The following is a 23259-nucleotide window of genomic DNA, read 5'->3' on the forward strand; positions in this document are numbered from 1 at the left end:
AGAGAGAGAGAGAGAGAGAGAGAGAGAGAGAGAGAGAGAGAGAGAGACAGACAGACACAGAGAGAGAGAGAGAGAGAGAGAGAGAGAGATTCTACATCTATTTTGTAAACTGTGCTAGCTTTCCCCTGAGCTGTCTGCTTTCAAGAAGAACAGTCTCTTTTGGCTCACAGAAGATTATTTTGGCTCTCAACGATTTCAGTCCATTGTTGCTTGGCTCATTGTGGAAGAGAAAGATGCTCAATTCATGATGAACAGGAAGCAAAAAGAGAAAGGAAGAGGTCAAAGTACCAATATCTCCTTCTAGGGTATTTGCTCTAAATACGCCCCACTTTTTTTTAATTGGATATTTTATTTACATTTAAGATGTTATTCCCTTTCCTCATTCCCCCCCACCCAGAAACCCCCTATCTAATCCCTCTCCTCCTGCTTCTATGAAGATGTGCCTCCGCCCACCCAATCCCACCTCCTCACTTCTCAAATTCTCCCACACTCGGGCATCCAGCCTTCACGTGACCAAGGATCTCCCCTCCTACCTATGCCGATAAGGCCATCCTCACCTACATATACAGCTGGAGCCATGAGTCCCTCCCTATGTGCTCCCAGGCTGGTGGTTTAGACCCTGGGAGCTCTGGTTGGTTGGTATTATTGCTCTCCCCATGGGAGTGCAAACCCTTTGAGCTCCTTCAGTCTTCTAACTCCTACACTGGGAACCCCGTGATCAGTTCAATGGTTAGCTGTGAACATCTCCCTCTGTATATGTCAGGCTCTGGCAGACCTCTAAGCAGACAACGATATCACACTCCTGTCACCATGCACTTCCTGGCATCCATATCAGTGTCTATCTTTGGTGACTGCACATGGGATGGATACCCAGATAGAACAGTCTTCAGGTGGCCCCTCCTTCAGTTTCTGTCTGACACTTTGTCTCCATATTTGCTCCCATTAGTATTTTGTTACTCCTTCTAAGAAGGACGGAAATACCCACACTTTGGTCTTCTTTCTTCATGAGCTTCATGAGAGTTGTATCTTGGGTATTTCAAACTTTTGAGCTAATATCCAATTATCAGTGAGTTCATACCATGTGTGTTCTTTTGTGATTAGGTTATCTCACTCAGGATATTTCCTTTTTTTTTTTTGCTTTGTTTTGGTTGTTGTTGTTTTGTTTTTTCGAGACAGGATTTCTCTGTGTGGCCCTCAAAGTCCTGGAACTCACTCTGTACACCAGGCTGGCCTCAAACTCAGAAATCCGGCTGCCTCTGCCTCCCTGCCTCCCAAGTGCTGGGATTAAAGGCGTACACCACCACTGTCCGGCAGGATGATATTTTCTAGTTCCATCCATGTTCCTAAGAATTTCTCGAATTCATTGTTTTTATTAGCTGAGTAATACTCCATTGTGTAAATGTACCACATTTTCTGTATCCATTCCTCTGTTAAGGGACCTCTGGGTTGTTTCCAGCTTCTGGCTATTACAAATATAGCTTCTATAAACATACTGGAGCATATGTACTTATTACATGTTGAAACATTTTCTGGGTATATGCCCAGGAGTGGTATAGCTAGGCCCTCAGGTAGTACTATGTCCAATTTTCTGAGGAACTGTCAGACTGATTTCCAGAGTGGGTGTAGCAGTTTCCAATCCTAGCAACAATGGAGGAGTGTTCCTCTTTCTCTACATCCTGCCCTGCTTCTGTTATCAACTGAGTTTTTTATCTTAGCCATTCTGACTGGTGTGAGGTAGAATCTCAGGGTTGTTTTGATTTGCATTTCCCTGATGACTAAGGACTTTGAACATTTCTTTAGGTACTTCTCTGTCATTCGAGTTTCCTCAGTTGAGAACTCTTTGTTTCACTATGTATCCCATTTTTTAATAGAGTTATTTGGTTGTCTGGAATTTAATTTCTTGAGGTTTTTTGTATATATTAGATATAAGCCCTATATCAGATGTAGAATTGGTACAGAGACAGGCAGGAAGATCAATGGAATAGAATTGAAGATCCAGAAATGATCCCACACACCTATGGTCACTTGATCTTTGACAAAGGAGGTAAAACCGTCCAGTGGAAAAAAAGACAGCATTTTCAACAAATGGTGGTGGTTCAACTGGAGGTCAGCATGTAGAAGAATGCAAACCAATCCATTCTTATCTCCTTGTACAAAGCTCAAGTCCAAATGGATGAAGGACCTTCCCATAAACCAGATACACTGAAACTAATAGAAGAGAAGGTGGAGAAGTACCTCGAGTACTTGGGCACAGGGGAAAAGTTCCTGAACAGAACACCAATGGCTTATACTCTAAGATCAAGAATAGACAAATGGAACCTCATAAAATTGCAAAGCTTCTGAAAGGCAAAGGACACTGTCAATAGAACAAAATGGCAACTAACAGATTGGGAAAAGATTTTTACACCCCACTTCTTAATGGTCCTTAACACTTTCAGGTGGCACCATAACCTAGGGACCAAGCTTCCATATGAACCTTTGGAAGACATTCTAAAAAAAAGCAAAACAAAACAATACAGCATAAGCTCGATTTCTTTATGGTATTGGAGTGATTCACATCAGTTATTGTCCTAAGATCCTGCTAAAAGTAGCCATCCCTTAGGCCAGTGTTTAAGATCATTCATGACAGTCAGCCCATCTTTCCAAGTTCATTTCTCCTTTCCTGTTACTTGTGGACTCATACTTGCCCTTGTACTTAAGATCAGAGCAGCTCTCTTACCCTTCCAGCAAATCTTGTCTCCACTCAGTTCCTCTCTAACCTCAAGCCTTCCAGTTTGGGTTCCTCCTGGAAACCTTGATTCTAGTCTGTGACTCTGGTCTCTGGATGTTCCATGACTCCACTGGTCCCTACTCAAGTGTCCCTATCACAGGCTTTTGTCATCATCTTGAAACCCTGAGACCGCTTGTTCCCTGAAGACAGAGATCATCTTGTGTTTCTGCAGTCCTACTTCCTAACATCGGCACTGTCAGATAAATGATTGTGGCTAATAAGCTTTCCTTTAATGAAAGAATTGCAAAACTCGAGTATTAGTAAAAACATTGTTAAGTCTGTAGATAATATCAACTGGTCCATGATGAACAAAACTGTAAGCCTATTTGATAACTTTGCTCTGGCAAATCCAACACACTTTGCATGTTCACCATTGCTCTGACTCCCACACTTTGTACCTTAGTTCTCCATGGCAATAAGTCAGCCCTAACTCCACCCTCACCATCCTACTCATGGAAACAAGGTGAATCATTTATCATTTGTTGAATAAATGGATGAATATAATGTCCATGGGCTGAGGGAGAAGACATAAAGCCCTTTCAGCTACTTTTTGTTCCTTCTGACAGCAGAGCACTTGGAAATGAATAAAGCCATCACAAGAGTGTTAGATGAAGTATATGGAATTTTCTTCCAATTAAAATCTCTAAACCATAAAATAATTAAGTAAAAGTAAGTTTTAGAATTTACTGCCCAGCATGACCTCTCCTGTCTTAAACTTCCTCTGGCAATTATAAGAATTATTAGCTATTACATTTACAAGGCCTTGGACAACTTTTCTTTCCTTATGACTTTCTTTTATTTTTGTTTTCATTTTAATTTACTATTTTATATGTTTGCGTATTGTTTCCCCATTCCACTGTACTGTCCTTAACAACAGAGACAGATCGATCCTTCATTGAGACAGAAAGCTCAGGTTCTCCATGGGTGTTTCTCTCAAAGAAAAGAGGAAGGCAGGACCCAAGGGAAGTGCAAAAGGGGTATGATAGCGATGGGGAGAGGATAATGAACATTAGTCATTAAAATCTCAACTTCCTCCACAAGTCCCCAACCGGATTTCCAAAATGTAGCTCAGTGTGTACAACTTCATGAATTTTCATTTTTTCTTTCTTTGCTTTTAAGTCCAGAGGGTAAAACTCTGGCCTTTGTGCATGCTAGACAAGTATTCTACCACTGAGATACACCATCAGGCCCAATCTCCCAAACTTCATGACAATATGTGTGGGCGTATGTGTGTGTGTGTATGTATGTGTATCTGTCTGTCTACATGTGTATTTCTTTACATATTTGTAAGTGTGTGAAAAGACCAGAAGAGTGTGTGAGATTACCTAGCACTGGAGTTACAGATAGCTGTGAGTTGCCCTGGACAGGTCCTGAGAATTAAAGTCATGTCCTGTGCAAGAACGGCAAGTTTTCTTTGTTCTTCAGCCATCTTGCCAGCCCCTGAACTTCATGAATTTTTAACATATGATTTCATTGGCAGAAGAGTATAGCGCTTAAGTTCAGCAGCCACCAAAGATTCATGCATACCATTAGATACAACTGTTCCTCACATAGAACCTTCCAGTTTTGTATTTTTTGAAGACTGTTCTATTCCATTTATGTCATATGCCTGGGTGACAGAAAATTGAAGCCATCACCAGTGTTGGTAAATGCTCCTTTGGGAACTGGCTGAAATATTCTATCAAATGTGCTGGTGGCCAAGTCCTCTGATACCAGGGTTGCAGAAATTTATTTGAATTTCCACAGGCAAAAGGAGTAGTTGCTGAAACCCTATCTGATGTAATCCTGGCTCTCCCAATCAGATTACAGTATTCAATTTCATGAGAGAGATGTCAGTTATTTTAAGGGCTAAACCAAAAACATGAGGGACAAACTTTCACTAATGGTAGGACATTAGTCTGAACTTGAAGTAACGTTCAGGGTTAAACCATCCCACCTATAGCAGATCAGTTATCTGATCCAAAAGGACATTCACTACCTAAAAAACTCACCTAATAGTTATATGATCAGTATGTGCTTGTGTGACAGGTAAGGCAATGCCGTAATCTTATGCTGGATTTAAGCATTAGGGAATTACATAGAGGTGGATTGACAAACCCTACAAAAATCCTGGATGTTGCTGTTTTCTGGAGCTTAGGATTTAGATCAGGCTATTGAAGAATGTAGTTGTTATATTTTAAGAGATAGGCTTTGACCTGTAATATATCCAAGTTTATGTGATTCATTGTACTATAATGGTGTTATACTCTGTTCATAAAATTACAGATGTCTCATAAGAAAAGGGTAAGTCAGATGTTACATGGTCAGGGCTCTGGACATGTTTATTCAGTCCAGGGTCAGGCCATTATTATTAAATCTTACTGGACAAAAAATAAATTGACATTTTAGAGTGGAAATTGCATCTTTTCTATGTAGTGTGCATTCTGGCTAGATATTATATGCCCTTATAATTATAGAGCAGTTTATGTGCTGGCATGGATCTCCTACAACCCCGCCTATGTTGCTTCCTATAAGGTGAACTTGATTGGATCTGAATGCAACTCCTCTCTTCTCTCTACACAATTCATACTTAATCTGGTTATAGAAAGCCACAGACACTATTCTCAGCACTGGAGCTGCCACCATGTTGCCTCGAGGCCTGGGTTCTGACTCCATCCTGTCATCAGCTCTCTGTCCTCATTCTGAGCCATCACAGGGGCCAGTGCTGTGAGCAGTATGTAAAAGAGGCAATGGGCAGTCCCCGCTGCAGAGGGCAGAATAACAGGGAACTATTATTCCTGACAAAGAATTAGTATAGTATAGGTTACTCTTTTATTGCAATGGTAAATCAATATAACCAATACAAATTATAGAAAAGAATTGTTTATTAAGGATTACAATTCCAGAAACATAAGAGCCAATCACCACCATGGTAGGAGGCAATACAGCAGGCAAGCCAATTGGAAGCTAAGCGCTTACATCTTGAACTACAACAGAAAAGCAAAAAGGGCAAACTTGGAATAACATTTGGTTTTGAATCTCCAAAGCCTACCCCTAGGGACATACTTTCTCCAGCAAGGCCACACCTTACAATCCTTCCCAAACAGCATCACTAACTAAAGATTGAGTGTTCAATTGTAAGAACCTATGAAGGACATCCTCATTTAAACCCCCACAACCTCAGAAGCTTGGCTTTGGAAATGTGGCTTTGGATTCACTGAGTACTTGACCTACATACCTTTGAGGCTTCCTTTTATTATTATCTAGAAGATTGGATCTCCTATGGCTTGCCTATCCTGGAACTTGGATGCAAATTCTGGCTTACACAGATATATTTTTCAAAAATATATCTGCTGAAGTCTGAAGCAGATATTAAGCCAAATTTTATTACTTAGAGTCTGAAATAATAGACTATATAAATAAGACCAGTTATGACACAATGTCCTTAGGCAGATTGAATTCAGTAAGCATTCATTCAGTGATGTCTACCTCCCATTTAAATTCCATAAAATTCACAGTTCCTATCATGTGCTTTGCACAGAGTAGATCTTTTTTCTTCATATGACAGCGAGAAACTATGGTGAGAAGGCAAAACATGGAAAGTACTGTTGGTACATGGCTGTAATTTTCTTAAGGTTATTTAACAGGTTACAATTTTCTGAAACCGGAATCAACTGTTGTCAGTGATCTCCCTCAAATATGTAGTGACAATAAGGAAATGACCTTTGGTGCCATTTCGAGACTTTCTCTCACCTTTTCTTATTCACAGTGTATCAGTGACATATGCCACCTCAACACTGCTGATGAGTGAGAACATTCTAAGTCTGTTTGAGGCGATCTCTACTTGATAACAAAAACAGAAGCTCTTTATACCACCCTGATCCAGTTAAACAGGATCTTGTTTCACCTTTAAACCCTAGTGGCAGATTCATCTTAATGGACCTGAATGGGCCATTCTTGCTACCCTTATATTTAGTTCTGCATAATCTGACTTGTACCCAGCACTGAATGATTTGGTGGCAGAGGAGCAGCACTGTGGGTCCTTGGTGGATTTATTTAACTTTCATTTTTTCCAATAGCTCTTTTGTAAGACCAGAACATACTTCAGGAGCAGCATTAGGCACTGAGAAGCCAAGGAATGAGCTAGATGGTCTCTCAGTTCACATTACCTTTTCTTCTCCCCTTCTCCTTCCTCTCCTTTTTAGTCTGTGTCTTCATCTTTATGGTAAACATACAGGTGATGAAACAGGCATTTACCACTGAAGCAGTGTTCTCAACACCAGTGCGAGTGATATTTGAGAGCATATAGTTTCTGAGTGCAGCTGACCAGAAAAGATGGAAAAGATGGTTAGCAGTATCTCTGATATCCACCCCTTGTATTACAGGGGCACACTTCCCCCACCACAGTCAGGCCAGAAATAGCATGGTTACTTGGTGACCAAAATGTCTCTGCACATTGTCAAATATCCCTGGGGACAATATTACCAAGTTGAGAGTCACTGCCTTAAAGTGGTGCATATAATGACATGTATATGTGGTATAGAAACTCAGAGGAGGAACATCAAGGACTTCATGGTACACTAAGGTATGTTGTTTGGATCCATAAGGAAAGAAATGGTGTGGTCAACTTGATCAGGTTCGATAAAGGGATTACTAATAAGGGGGTAATCAGGATGAACAGAAAACAGTCACTTTGTGAAGTGTTGCTAGCTAATCCCCACAAGGCTGTTCCAGGTCCTGGTATAGAAGGTGCAAGTGAGACAGATACTGGATGAATAAGGACAATGTTGAACTGAAAGATAAATGAGAGAATTTGGCAGGAGATAAAGCTTTGAAGTGTCTTGAGCCTTCTGAGAAACAAATATCTGAGCTATTTCCAGCATCTGATCAATTGCTAGACCTTTCTTGAGCCACCTCACACCCAAGCAAAAGGCCATGAAACCAGCTGCTCCAACCCATAGAAATCCGATGCTAGGGAAGAAACCAGGATGAAGGAGAGTGAAAAAGTACATGGAGACCCACAAAGATAATGTCTTATCGAAAAGGAACACTCCAGTGCAGAGTTGAAGGATGAGCCAAAGTTACCCAGAGCAAAGGTAGTGGAAAGTGGGCACAGGAATAATGTGGAATTTCACTTTAATACAACTCAAGGACAGGGATCATCTGTATGCTTGTGATTAATTTGTTGAGACCATAATTACCTGGCTCATTCATTCAGGAGACTGTTTTTGCTTGTGAGAGAATACAGAATGCTGAAGACAAGGTCTCCAATTTTCAGTGTTTATTAAATGAAGAAATAAAACAGGGAGAGAGAGAGAAAAAAAGGTTGGTGTTTCTAGATCTAAGCCTTGAGTGATGTTTGACAGTCTGAAGTACCTATGCTCACTGGTGTGTGCATCAGAAATACACAAATAGCCACTTAAACGTCACCTATACTACCCCACACTCAGACCTTTTCTGTCCCCTGGCTTGTCTCATGCCCACCTCCAACAGCTACCTTCTTTGTTTGGCTTGTTTCTTTGAAACAATAGCCAGGATGGTGGTAATCTTCTGGGTGCCTAGCAACTGCCTTGGACCCCAGGACAGCAGTAATTACCAAGCCCAGCAGTGAGAATGCAGAAGCCTGCCTGGCACCTGTAGGGGGAAAAGAGGAGCCAGAATCTCAGTCTTCCACAGCTCTGAGAACAAAATATAAATGAATTCCTCAGTAGAATCACCTGTCCTGATCCAAAAAGGGATAGATTCAGTCCCCACAGTGAGCAAACCAGGCTAAGGAGTTGGCACACCCTCTCTTGTGGTACAGAAATCCAAGGGTTGGAGTTTGAAAAAGCCATTAGATTGTGAACAGTCGAAAACAGAACCAATAGACCCTTTACTCATAAAGGAGACATTGTATATTTCAAACATACCAAAAGGAACTGAGAGGTTTCTACCAGCCTTTTGAGCTTCTGATAGATGCAGTTCATATGTAACACAGAGACCAAAACAGCCTGAGTTAGGGACCTAGGTAGAGAAGCCACAACAAAGTCAGCAGTTTCAGCTGCACCCCATGCAGGAGCATTGAGAGGGCTGAGACTCACAGCACACTGTCATTACTGTAGCACTCCTATGACACAGTTAAAGGGCCAATGAATTATGCACTATTTATTTATGTTTGTCTGGTCATGCGTTGATCTTTGGGGATGAAAGCAGCAGAGCTAAGTGCTTCCTTCGACACTGCAGAAGTAGTAGTTGCATAGGTGGCTGACCCTGGTTTTTCTAGAAGACTTTGTGCCTCCATCTCAGAAATTAACCTGGCTGCCACCTCCTGCCCGCCCTGTATCCTGCTTCCCTCCCCATCCTGTCGGTGTCCTTGCTAATTCGACAAAGTTAATACCTGATTAATAACTCCTGTGATAGAAGAGTTCCTGGATGAGCCACAGCCCCCATTTACAATCTGCCGGTGATTGAAAAATTATGTTCAGTTCAGTAATAATTGATGGAAATGATCTCTTCTCTTCTGCAGCTGATTTGCTTTGTAATTGTGATTTAATAATGTAAATATCACTTGTTTTGTTCTCAAGATAAATTATCTTCTGATTTGCTAAGCTTCAGCCTTTGGTGGCTTTCTTATCTTTTGGTATATTTTTTTTCACATGAGATTTAGATAATATGTTTTTCTTATTTTCTTTCTTGGGACATAACACACACACACACACACACACATCAATGGCTACCAAACATACATATTATTTTTGAAAACTAGCTAATGGCTAGCAAAAATAAGACCTGAAAACATTTCATAAATGATCCAACCTAACCCCCTTTTATTTGTCTATATGGAAATAGGAGACTTGTAGGAGGAGCTAAGGTGGGAGGAGTTAGGAGAGGAAGAGGAGGAGTGAGGAGAAGAGAAAAAAGGAAGAGGAGGGGCTAGATAGGGCAGAGATGTAGGAGGATGGAGAACCACACAGGTATGGAGAGCACTCATGGGGAACAACTTATAAACTTATAATTAGGTTAGCTAATTGGGATATGACTCTGATTGTATGGGTATCTTGTTACTGATCATTATCAAAATTATAATCCTTTGATTAATCTTTAAGCATTAGAGTCTCATCTTTCTACTGAGCCCTCATGGATGATGGTATGGCCTGGGCAATGCCTAGCCTTGCAGAGACAGCGTGGGAGATTGAGCCATCTCCCATGCTGACGTCTCGTGGGTGGCAGGGCTGGTGTTTCTAGTTGGCCATTTCTAGCTGCAGCATGCACTTGACCTCCGACCGAAAAACATGGTGGCTGGGATAGGCAGAGCCGCCTCAGCTTAAATAGTCGGCTTGGCCAGAGGCCGTTTTTAAATAATTACTTCAACAGAGACTGAGCATAGCTAAGATAGTTAAGGAAGACAGGTGTTCTTGAGTCTATTCTCTAAATGATATGTGTAAGAAGGATGATTCTACATTTTCTATGCTGTAGTGGATGGTTCCCTATTGTGATGCTTTTGTAGCACATGTGAATCTGCTTATACATATGTACATAATATACATGCAATAGACACCACACTACTCTCTACATTAACTTTATTCCTTGTCATTAGGGTAAAATATTCGACAGTTGAAATAAAAGGTTTGTTGGAGTTGAGCAAAGAAAATAAGTCAAAGACCATGCTACAAAGGTAGCTAAGCTGGCCTCTCATGACCCAAACTCTTTAGAAACTTGGTCTGTGAGAAGCCTCAAACTTCTAAATATCTCTTGTCTATGTATCGTGCTCTAGACCTGCTTGTCCAGGTACCAAGCACTAGTGCCTGCTCTGTGTGGTTTAGAAGCAATACTCGCTTTCATATCTTCATCGTTGTGGTCCACGATCTAGAATTCTGGGCTTGCTATTTAGAATTCCCCTTCTCTTATTCTTTATCTCTTGTGATGTTATTGACTTCTAGAAAAGAAAGGGATCTCAGAGAGAAGGTAACAGACAGCAAGTTTAACATCTGACTTATGATAAGTATCTAGAGACTGTAAAATTCACATAAGTGAGGCATACAATTTCTGATGGAGATCCTGAGGGGAGTGGCCACTAAATGCAAGAAACAAGCACAGGTAGGTAGGTGATCAACAGGGTCTGGGAGAAAACTTTGAGACTGGCTTGCCTGAGACTTCAGTCACTGAAGAATGAGCTCAGAAGCTCTATTTTCCAGAAATGAAATCAGATTAAGATTCTAAGGCAGAGGCAGAATTTGATTATTCATAACTCACTGTATACAAACTCCATCCCCAGAAATCCTGGGTGCAACCCAGGGTCAGGTAAATGCTCCCTGAAGCCCTGCTCACTAAACCTAAAGAACCATCATGAGCAAAATGGGGACAGAACATTTGCCAAGGGACCATATTCAGACATGAGGTGTCTGAACATATCATTTGGCAAAAACCAAAAAACTGGATGAAGTGAGGGGGCAGCTAGAATCCAGGATAAGGAGTAGCCATGTAAGGACTAGAACCTTACCTCTTTGTCTTACTTCAGACCTGGTTCTGACCCAGTATAGCCCTTGGTCAGTGCTGACAGTAAATGATACTGGCAAGTTTTGGGAGAGTGGTACCTAGCATTATCTTTCCCATCTTAAGTGCTCCTTGCCTCCTCTCAACACCAGCAGCATGCTAGGCAGGGTTAGTAAAGAGAGCCATGGAACTGTGAAGGCACGTTTTTAGTGAAGACAAAGAAGGGCAGAAAGCAGAGAAGGCTCATTTTCTGACATCAGGAATGTACCCTCAGACCCATGTAAATGGGCCTCAAATCACATAAGTGGATGATTAGTTGTACCTATAAGATATTATTCGGATCTACCCGTGGAGGAGAGAGATAGAACAGCTACTTGTCAAAATCTGTGTGAATAGGAGTCTTAGAAAGGAAAGAATTAATTTCCCCCATTAACACAGGACATTACCTTCAGACACACGTACTCCTTCGTAATTGTCAAAATCTCTCTCTTCCCTCCCAATCACCAGGCAGCTAAAGCAGTGAAAGAGAGAGCCACCTTACCCTTGCAGTACTGTCTGTATTCTTTAGCCTGCAATGTCATGACACTATACAATGAAGCACCATAGGTCAGTCCTACAGTACACGTGCTAGATTGTAGGAACCTTGTGCCTCTTGCTGGGTGGGAGAGCCAGAGCTCCTGTCATGGAACTCTGTTCATCAACGCTATCATTAGAGTTCTAGAACTTAAGGAATTATGTAGGATTCTGGCCATGAACCATATTTCTAGGTTAGGAGAGGCTGTGAAACATTCAAACTGATAGTGACCTTGCAGATTATCCCATGGAAACTTATATTTGATAAAAAAATGATTGAGAATTTGATTTCTAAAATATACTTACTCATAATCATGTAGCATCTTAGTAATAAAACTGAGAGTGTAACTCAGGCTAGCTCTAGTGTCTGCTTCAGTGTTAGCTCCAGTATTTCTACCTACTGACATGGAGTCAAAAAAGGTCATGTAGACAGGATGATGCAAAACTGACTATACCAAGAGAGGACAGATGCCTTTGAGTAGAAATCAGCTTAATCACAGCTGAAGTCAGATGCAAGAATCAGGCTATCACATTAAACAGCCCAAAGATCAGGTGAGGATAGCCCTTGAGAAGGCAGTTTGGAAGAGGCCCCTCCTGCCTCAAACATGGGATTGAATGCATGCATAGCTCTCTCCTTTCTTCTCTGCTGGGACAAGCACCAAGGGTGTGAACAGCCCTATCTCCCTGCAATGCTTCAGAGCTCTGACCTTTCTGCTCTGCCAAGTGTGCAGAGTGTCCCTGGCTGTTGCTTGCATGCCAATTGAGCTGGCCTAGTGGATGCATTGCCTGGTAGCTAATACAAGTATTTCAAAAATATTAATGAACATTGTTTGTTTACATCATTTTCACCTGGCTGCACTGTTGGGAACTAAGATTCAAAAGCAAGAAAGGAAAGATGAAATGAGAGGAGTCAATACGCAGGCCTCACCTGGTGAAACGGGTGGCATTGTCCTTCCTCAGAAAGACATTTTCTCCTATAACGTGGAAAGGCCCCAGGGCAGCTTCCTTTAATGCTACAGCCCATCTAAACCACTTCAGAAAGGTGCTGCTCTGATGTCTCTAGTCTGCCTTGTCTTCTAGGATCTTTTAGATTTTAGCTTGGTTTCCATCATGCAACTTCCCTGGCTGGTATAGCTTCCAGCTGTCCATTTATTATCTCTCTCACCAGAAAAATGATGGATGCTGAGCTTTCAGAGAGCAATTGCACACAGGGTCTGTCTTGATAACTCATGCATCTGAGGGTGCATAGCCCATTGAGGCAAAGCCACTGCCTCTAAATCCATTGAAAACCAAGGGCTCAGCCAGCTTTACTTACAGCAAAGGCAGATGAACCCCAAGAGCTGATGACAGACATTTCCCAGGAAAAAAAGTCTACAAACATGACAAAGGCAACATGGGTCATTATACAACTAAATAATGGAGACAGCTTCTAAGAAGTACACAGTTGGGGGATTTAGGTGGTGTCATTGCTGTATGAACTTCATAGAGCATATGTACCGGACACAGACTTGGAGTGCCATTGAGACATACAATAAGCTGAAGGTGTAAGAGGCCAATGCTAGTGGATAGAATCAAAAGTTATTGGAATAGGACCTATGTGCTCTAAATTAACAATAGAAGTTTAGTATAGTGTCTACCAATTGGCAACCACTATCTGTCATTGTGAACTATTATGTACAGTATGTAATTGTACGTAGTATTCATTCATCCCACTGGTATTATCATATAAACAAAACATCAAACACATGAAAAATGCCTTGTATTGTCACTAGGACACCGGACATCATTCCACTGTAGCCATATGGGATCACCATCATAAAGAGGGGCCCTTGTTGGCCCAAAGGTCAAGTGGAGTAAGATTAAGCTAACTTATGTGGAAAAAGAAATATCACATAGAACTAAGAAAGAAACCAAGGGGCAGAGCACCCACACACTGGTCTGCTGTTTCAAGTCTTTGACATCATCATGTATGACCTGACCTGGACTGATTTTGACTCTGAGCTCTTCTGTGGGTCAAGAAGCCACTTCATTCTAATCCAGACGCTGGCCTCTGAACTTACACTACTCAGACCTTTGAAGGGCCACTGACAAGAACATCAAACAGCTAGAGATTGACATCACTAATCTGAAGAAATCCCTCGTTTTGCTGTCTGAAGAGACCTCCTAAAAATCGCAGAGATCCTTATTGGACTTGATTTACTCTATTACAATAGAAAAGGCTGTGTACAGCTCTTGACTGTGTACAGCTCTTAAAGAAGAAGGTTGCCTTTACATAGACAAGACAAGGAGGGTTAAAGAGACCATGAAACAGATAGTGAAGGCCCTAAGAAAAATCAGAGAGAGAAAGAGACAGATGAAGGCTGGTACAAGAATTGGTTTTCAGCCTCTCCAAAGTTGTCAACCCTATTTCCTCCCATCTTGGGACCATTATTTGGGTTCTTTTTGATTTTTTTCTGCTGGTCTCTGGCTCTCAAATAGGCAGACTAACTCTGTGATACAACAGATAAATAATTTGGTAGCAAAACCTACTCAGATACATTATCATAAGTTAGCAATGGAGGACCACGAGACTCAAGATGAGGTTGTTACTTTATACAGGGTGTCTCCAAAACCCATCTCCACCCAACCTAAAAGGGGGGACTTCTGCCCCTAGACCAACCAGAGAGGGGCCACCCAGAACCCCCTCTGTCAGGCGATCTGAATTCATTCATAGGCTGTGAGGCTAAGCACTGCAAGGGAATATAAATAAAAGATAAAAAATATCTATCTGGGTTCCCTGAGGGACAAGCCTGACTGCATAGGGGTTGATGTCAAAAGTATCCCCTCTCCAGGAAAAAGACATCGGGACGGGTATGGCCCTCATGCCCCACTGGACAACGACAGGGGGACTGGAGCCATTACAAGGTCCCCTTCAAATACTGGAGGTCAGGCCAGTATCCCCGCCTTCGCAAGTTTAGAATTGCCACAGCCCTTCTATACTTAGAGAAGGGAGAAGATGTCAGGGGCAGCCCTGCTTACACACTGAAGGCCTAAAATCAGCCATAGGCCTAAAATCAGCAATAGACCTGTCATACATGAATACTAACACCAAGTCTTGGGTCTCAGTGGAAAAACATTGAAACAGATGGGTATAAACTAATGTAAACAGGCAGCTTTTGTGGAAATTTACAAGCCTGAGTAGTCATAGACCTTGTAAATAGGTAACCTGGGCAGACAATACCAACTTAGATAAGGACAAGCGAGTCATAGGCAGAGTCATAGTGACTTGTCGCCTGAACCTTCACCCAGCCGATACCCGGTTCTGAAGATATCTGTATTCCCCCTGATCACCCACACTCCATTGTCATTCCCTTCCCCACATCCTGCCTTTCTGTGTTTATAACCCCTGTGTGAATGAATTACGATTTGAGAAAAAATAAATTATAAAAAAATAAGAAGAAAACAAACAAACAAAAAAGAAGCCACTTCAACTAAGTGAGTACCTCAACAATTCTGCTGTCCTATAGGGATGAACCTCACTGTACTCCAGAACATTCTGTTCTTCTAGGATGATGCTTTCTTGAAGAAACTGGACCTGGGTCAGAGGTAGTGGCTCCTTAAACTAGAAAAGAATCACATCCTGCCTTCTTAATTAATGTGCAGAGAAAATACAGTGTCTCTTCAATGCCTTGTGTTTATTGTGGTATGTTTTTGATTTTGATATTTTACCTACCTGTTGCTTACTGTTATTCATACTGTTCAGAATTACCTGCACTTTCTATGTGTTCATAATAACTACTGGTTCAGAGTGTAATTAGTAGTAATAATAGGAAGAAAGCCCATAAAATAATAACAACTTCCACATATTCTTAAACACTTTGTCAATAACTTAGCTATTTAAGCTCTGCAGTTTTAAAGTGCTTATTATTTTTCTTCCATCTGTACACTGTTTGGGTCTGAACTGCTGTTTATGTGGTTTATACTAGGCTATTTGTTAACATGGAAATGCTATATACTTTTATTTTTTTTAGTCAGGGTCTTGCTGTGTGACCCTGCCTGGACTTGAACTCTATGTAGACTGTGCTAGCCTCAAACTTGTACCTAGCATCCTTTGTTCTGCCTCTTCCTTCAAAGTGCTTGTGTGTCACCATGCTCAGCTCAATAGCTGCATTTTTATTAACCCAAGCATGCTAATGTGCTCAGGAGATGGGTCCCACTCACCTTCTTCCTCTCTCCCTCTCCCTCTCTCTCTTTTCCTCTCCCCCTTCTATGCCCTCTTTCTCTCCCTCTTTCCCTCTCGCTCTTCCTCTCTCTGTCCTTTCCCTGGCATACATCCCATACATTCATCTAAGAGAATGTGCCACATCCTTGCAGGCACACTGTTTGCATCACTCATCAGGATGACAATCGATAGGACAATAGCATCATCTATGTTCTAAAACAGTGTACCCTAAATACATAATTATAACGTGTTTCATCTGTCTCATGCTGTTTGTATGTGTGTTTTCAGGGCTGACCAATTTGTTATTGAATAACAATAGGTACACTCTCCCTGGGTCTGTGCTCAGCATTCCTATTTGTCTGTAGTTCTTTCTGTAGGGTTGAGGCCTCCTAGATTTTAGTCTGTCCATTTCTCCATGGCTGTTGTTTCTGTCTTAGTTTAGCTCAGGTTTAAGCAGGTCTTACATGTGTGTGTGTGTGTGTGTATGTGTGTGTGTGTGTGTGTGTGTGTGTATTAACAATAATTCATGAAAAAAGGGTCATAAAGAGCAAGGTGAAGTATATGGAAAGTTTTAGGGGGAGAATAGAGAAGAGGGAAATGACATAATCATATTATAGTATCAATGCATAAATAATATTTAGAAGTTTTGTCCAATAATTCTTCCTAGATATGCTGATCCCAACTTAGAAAAGAGAACATAACCCATCTCAGTTAATAGGCATCTTCGTTGTGCTTTGGAGAGAGCCTACTCTCTTTGCTGGACTATCTGGGGCTCTCTAGCAACTGGAGATGGACAGAAAGCAGTAGACACTTCCAGTGCCACCCTGACTGTCAGTACCTTATACCAAAACAAGGTCTCTTCCAGCCATGCCTGCAATAAAACTTCTGGTGCCAACTTCATGACATTGTTTTCCAGACACCAACAGTGGACAGATCAGAACACACTGAGATATTCACAGCCGTTTATGTTCCAAGGCCCCGAGTGAGATCTCAGATAAGGAATGCACATGAACAAGACAAGCACTTACTTGGAAAGCCAAGGCATTGAGTCTCATCAGTGACCCTGGATTCTCATCATTGCTTACTCTTTATAGTACCCTGGGGACTTTGAAAAAGATCTGATGCCTGGGAACCTCCCCAAATACAACCTGCATGCGCAGGCACAAGAGGCCACCTTCAACTTGCTCTTTGAGCAAGCCTGACAGGAGACAGGGTATAAACCTTATATTCTAAACATTTCCACTTGGGTTTGATGTGAGTGTCCCTGGATACCCCCTTCTCTTATTCCATACACCATAAAGAATCTTTACTTCCTTTTAGAATATCCATTCTGGATGAGCTACTTGGTTCATTTTCTTTTTCTGTGGTCCTCAGTTTTCTCCAAGCAGAACATGGAAACAGGGTTTTAGAGACTGATTAACAGCTGTGGCATCCCTATTAACATCCCCACACTGGAGCTCAGGTACCTTTCACAGGAGCTCACTGACCTTGTCATCATCCAGCTTGCTGTCAACCTCAGGGAAGGCAGCCAGCACACCATTCTGGATGGCTCAGGTCCTGGCAGCTACAGCCTGAGCAAAGTTCTCTGAGCCCAAGACAAAGCACTTTTTTTGTCAGTGCCAGCAAGTGAGTCGTTGACCCAGGGGCTCAGTCTCCCAACCAAAATTACTTTAGCACAATTCAATTGCTTGTATTAATTAAGAGAGAAGGAAATAGTGAGTTTATCACACTTTTCATTAACTCCAGTGCAGTGAAGGGAATGGTGTATCTGGGAGCCTGAAGCAGGCAAGGTAGCTGCAGTTCACACTCCTCTATCTAATTACCAAGCCTAGGTTTGCCTATTGCCAGTAGCCTTCTAAGTGAAGAGAAGGGGTGGGTAAGTACTAATGATGTGTGCGGTGGGGGTGGAGGATGAACATATAAGAGAAAGTATCACATAGGCTCCATCCCCAGACTTGTAGCCATCAGGGACAACCTGAACACACATGTTATATGTTTAGTACACAGTAGATGCATGAGCTAGTGCAAAAACAGTGGAACATGCCACACCCATTCAGGTATAGGTAATATAGGCAATAGACAGCAACTACATTGAAGGAAGAACAAACAGTACAAACCTCAGTTTACCTAAGTTGATCCACATTTCCAATGCTTTCACCTGAACTCAGCCCAAACTCATTCCTATTACCAATGTTTCTGAAGTGCAGAAAAAGAAAGCTTCGGACTAGATAGACTGCTCAGAGGTTAAGAGCAATGGCTGGTTTTGCAGAAGACCCAGGGTCCATTCTCAGCACCCTACCTGTAACTCCAGATCCAGGCAATCTGACACAGTCTTCTGGTCCCAGAGGGCATTCAAGTAGGGTACAGATGTGGGGCAGACAAAACACTCCAGTACACATAAAGTAAAAATCATCAAGCCTTTAAAACTATTCCTTATAAAGAAGGAAGCTCTTGTGTTAGGAGGCATATTGCTGTGACTGATTCTGGGAGAAAGAGATGCTAGTTGTGCCATAACATTCATAGAAGGCAACATATCTCTTTCAGTCACACTTTGTCTCTCCCTTGAGATACTGGTGATGAAGGTAGTTGTTCATTGCAGAGATATTGATTTAGATAAGGAGCTATTCACCTGTAGTGTAGAAATAAGGATTGCCCTTGTGTGCTCACTTCTTTCCTGACTCATCCTTGTAGGTACTGGGTGCATGTAAGTCTGAACTTTTGGCCACTCTATTGCTCAGGCTCAGCTTTATGCCAGTGCTTAGGTATCAAGTCATGTCTCCCTACTATGCTGTCTGAGCTATCTTTAGCACACAAAGAGAATGTCAAGAACCTTGGTCAGCCTTGGATTCCCAGTCCAGCCTTCTTACTCTAACTTGAAAGATGGAAAGCTGAATTCTAATCAATTGTCTCGTGTGTGTGTGTGTGTGTGTGTGTGTGTGTGTGTGTGTGTGTGTAAGGGGGGGTTATTGACACAAATCCTGCATAGGAGGTAGATTGAATGGGAGGATTTGTGCACACTATGCTACAGGACCTTCTGATCATCTCTGCCATGCTGCACTTACCTCACAGTAGGAAGCTGTGGAATGTGTTCTTCCTGGGATCTTATTTTGTTCCAGAAGTCACACTGCAGGATTTCCAACCAGGGGGGGCATCTCAATTAGTGAATGCTAACTTATAAACGTGCTACTCCACATGTAAAGGAGCAAATCATTGGTTCTTTCCTAGCTCTATTTCCTGGCTAGCTTCAGTGAAAAGACAAAGGCAACTTCTTAGGTAGGCTAGAAAGGTGGCAAGGTGATGGGTCAAAAGTCTGCACACAACCAACTTTTATATGAGCCTAACCTCCCAAATTCAGTACACCTGGGGGTCATCAGTGAGCACAAAGTATTTCTATGGAGTCCACTGTGTCTGCCACCTCTATTGGTGGTCTTGCCTCTTATTTCTTCCTGTCTCTTCCTCCTCAAAGCACCCTATTCCATGCTTTTCCCTTCCCACTATGCCTCCAAATACTCCAGATCCTGCCACTTGCTTCTCTGAGGCTTTCACCCTCTGGGCATGTTCCTGGTGTCACCTCCTGACAGGTCACATGGCAAAGCTGTGACAGGTGCTGGTGTTTAACTTCACAGAACATTTCTGTAGATAGACCTGCTGCTGTAAATAGCAGGTACAGAAGGATGGCAGGCATGAGAATCACCTGAGGTGACTTAATCATTTCCATAGATGAGCTGGGCTGGACTTGCCTCAAGAAAATGATGGTGGCTTTGATGATCTGAATAGTCTAGTCAAGAGAGAGAGGAAAGGACACCTAAAACTGTCCCCAGGGGTTTTCAAAGAGAAGAGATAACATTCTGTCTAGAACAATAATCTCCCAAAGAAGGAAGGCTGAAGTCCTTGACCTCTATTCCTTCCAACTGTGCCCTAAGGAGTCTCCTGAAGAAGCAAAAAGGAAGACAGATGGTCTATGTACAGCAGGCTGGGGCTCAGGATATAAGGGAGCAGGAGCAGGTCAGAGAGGCTCTGGGTGTCTCCTCTGACTTGCTGTCTGATCTATTCATCCCCTAATACTTACATTCCTTCCAGCTGTGAGATATCTTCCTGCTCTCCTCTACCTTCTGTGTGAGATCTGGAAATAGCAAGGAACTAAAGTATCAAGCTAAACATAGAGTAAAGTACAATCTGCTTGAAATTTTGAGCTCATGAAATTATTCTTGTTCCCCATATTGTCGGCCCCACCACTTACACCATACATAAACACAGTGTCCAACACAACTCCTGGGTTAATAGGCTACATTTAGATGACTGCTGATTATAAGCTGTCCATGCATCCTCCTTCTCACTCTGTTTTTACCTACATCTTCATTCTGAAGACAGAGGTGAGCCTGGGCAATAAATTGGGCTCTCTTTGTTCTGTGACCTTATTATATGAGAACTTGCACCTGTGTCCATAGAACCATGAAGCTTGCCCACTCAACCCCAAGCACATATTCTGGGTCAGAATAGATATCCCCTCACATCCTATATGAAGGGCCCTATTTCAATCTATGTAATTTCAATCTAGTTAGTACAATGAATTGTGTTATCATCTTTGAAATACTCCCATCATTCTAAGCAATAACCTCTATTTTTAAAAAAAAATTTAATGGGAGTGTCCAAAGGAGTAGGGTGGATTCATAATACTTCAGGGTACCTGGCTTGAGATTGAACTTCACACATAAAGAAAATTTGGGCAACTATCCTAGACTTCTGTTTTAGTGTCTTTTGTTAGAGAAAATATTACAGTCTGGTAGTCTTTATTAGAAGAAATATCTTCCAATATGTCTTTGCCATCCCGTAGATAACAGGCATCTTGCATGCCCAGCTCTCTCTCTACATGTCATCTTAGCATCTTTCGATATTTCCATCTTCTCCATGTCCCATCTTCTGCTTCCCTCAAGCTCTGCATCCTGCCTCTTTTCTGAAGCACAGAGTCAGAAGTTTATAGTCAGTATGAGAAAGGGCTGTTTCACATTTCCATGACAGATACTTAAGAAGACCATTATGTAATGAGTAGAGGGTTCTCTGTGCCTCAAGGGCTGAAGGTACTGAAGTTCATGATTGGTTGTTTTACTCTGATCCTGTGACGTGGTAGCACATCATGGTAAAACATAATTCTGAACAAAACCATTTGTCTTGTACTATCCATTTCATAGCCAGGAGAGAAAGGGTTTGGGGCCAGGGAGCTATGGTCTCCTATTACCTCAAAGTTCACACCTTATACATCTAAAATATCCCATTAGTCCCTACCTCTTAACATGCTACCTCCCAATGTCATCAGGTTTTTTGACTAGGTTTCTGACATGAGCTTTTAGGCAACATTAAAGATCCAAACTACAGTTTAGACACAGTTCATGGGTGTGTGATTATCTTACTGTGTCAGCTTTGGAGGCTGTCTGATATTGCCATTGCTGGAAGACCATCTTAGCCACATTTTGCAGGGTAGTCTCAGACCAGCAGCGCAGTGACACTTGCCAGAATCCTGCAAACCACTCCAAATGACTGAGAGTCTATGATTTTTTAAGTCCCCACGAATTTATATGCAAATTAAATTCTGAGAAACATTTCATCTTTAGTACAAACTTAACAAAATCTGTTTTCTCATTTAATGAGGTAGTATTATCATAACGACCCCCATTTTATATGGATTGCACCTTCTCTTTCTTCCTTTTGTGCTTTTATAGATATATATCATGAAGACAGCATTGCAGATAGTGCAAATAAACCCTCTATTTTAGAGAAAGCTTAGGTATTCCCCATGGACCGCCCCAGTTCTGTCTTGCCTACACAGAGGTATACAGCCTCCTGTAAGGCCATGCTTTATTCTGCAGGTCAATCAATACTCCTCAAGTACTCTTGAGCCTAATCAGAGCTTCTCCTCAGTATCTTCCTAGTGTCTAACCTGAGCAGGGCCTTTCTTATTTTCACCACAGAAGAAAACACTGGCCCTGCTTGAGGCTCCTGCCAGGCCCATTGTAGGGAGCTCATCTGTTTTGTTAAATACAATTAATTACATGGTAGCAAGTATTTGGTAGTATATGCTTTTACAGAATAAAGGAGTCCTACCAAAGATAGCCAAACTTCCTATCTGCCATATTTATTCATTGTCAAACTCGCAAAAGGTGACACTGGAGACAGAAGATTCATTTGGGTATGCTTGATTTCATTCTTGTTTTACTCTTTAAAAATCTGCCATGGGTCAGGCAACCCAGTTTCAATAGAGGAAGTACAATTCATCTCTGTTAATCTTTGAAACCAAGTCTCAGAAGCACAGAATGCCTGGCCTCATGTCCATGAGAAAGGAAAAGGATTCTGCCATTTGGCTTTACGGTGTTTGAGTTTTCAGAGGAGCAAAGTATTTGAGCAGGACTCAAGAGAAAGGATTTTCTTTTGTTGCAATAAGCCAAGGAATAGGATGAGGTAAGGGCCCAGACTGCACCAACAATACAATAAGAAATTAAACTGAAGTAAGTTTTTCCACCTTCAATTATTCTGAATACCAAACTGCTAACTCTGTGAGTATACTAAGAGTGTATCTTCAGAACAACCCACAAAACTAGGTATGAAATCTTTGAGGTATTCTAGTCCATGGGTACATTGCTATATGGACTTATAGTTATGTCTATTTGATAAGTTTCCAAGCATTGCCTGAATCTACACAAAAATAATTCATTCATCAATTCCCTAGTCTACCCCACTATAGTTTAAACTTTTAAATTTCAAAGTGACAACTAAAATTGTATTTATTTATTATGTATAGCACTACATATACATTGTGGAATGGCTCAATCAAGCTGGTTATTTATTGTCTGTCTCAGGTTGAAAGTGAACTAGCAACTTTGAATTTATTTGTATTACAATATAAAATATATTACAGATATTTCTACTATAAGAACTTAGTTAGCTTATATTTTATATACAAAGGCATTTCTATATGTAAAATATTGTTTCTAGAAACCTAAAGTTACTTGCAGTGTTTTATTATCCAATTGATCATGACAGATTTGTTTAAACTGTCAACCTTTATTAATGTACTGGGGTATTTATAAAGCACTTTCTTAATTAACTGTTATAATAATAATTGAAGAAAAATATTGGTGGTACACTATTATCAAATGCACTCAAAAAGTTAAAGCAATTTATCTGGAAATACATTTATCCAAGGCTCCATCAAAGAATGTCTTACTTTGTACCACCTTATTATCTCTTTGTTGAGTGTTCAGCCCCATTC

General features: G+C 41.4%; 1 protein-coding gene across 3 annotated transcripts in view; it reads left to right on the plus strand.

Moving 5' to 3' along the window:
* Positions 1–23259, plus strand: part of Opcml (opioid binding protein/cell adhesion molecule like) — a 517586-nt gene that overhangs the window by 475087 nt on the left and 19240 nt on the right. The gene's annotated exons all lie outside the window — the stretch shown is intronic.

The sequence above is a fragment of the Grammomys surdaster genome, unplaced genomic scaffold (assembly GCF_004785775.1).
Source record: "Grammomys surdaster isolate TR1022 unplaced genomic scaffold, NIH_TR_1.0 140, whole genome shotgun sequence".
Lineage (NCBI taxonomy): Eukaryota > Metazoa > Chordata > Mammalia > Rodentia > Muridae > Grammomys > Grammomys surdaster.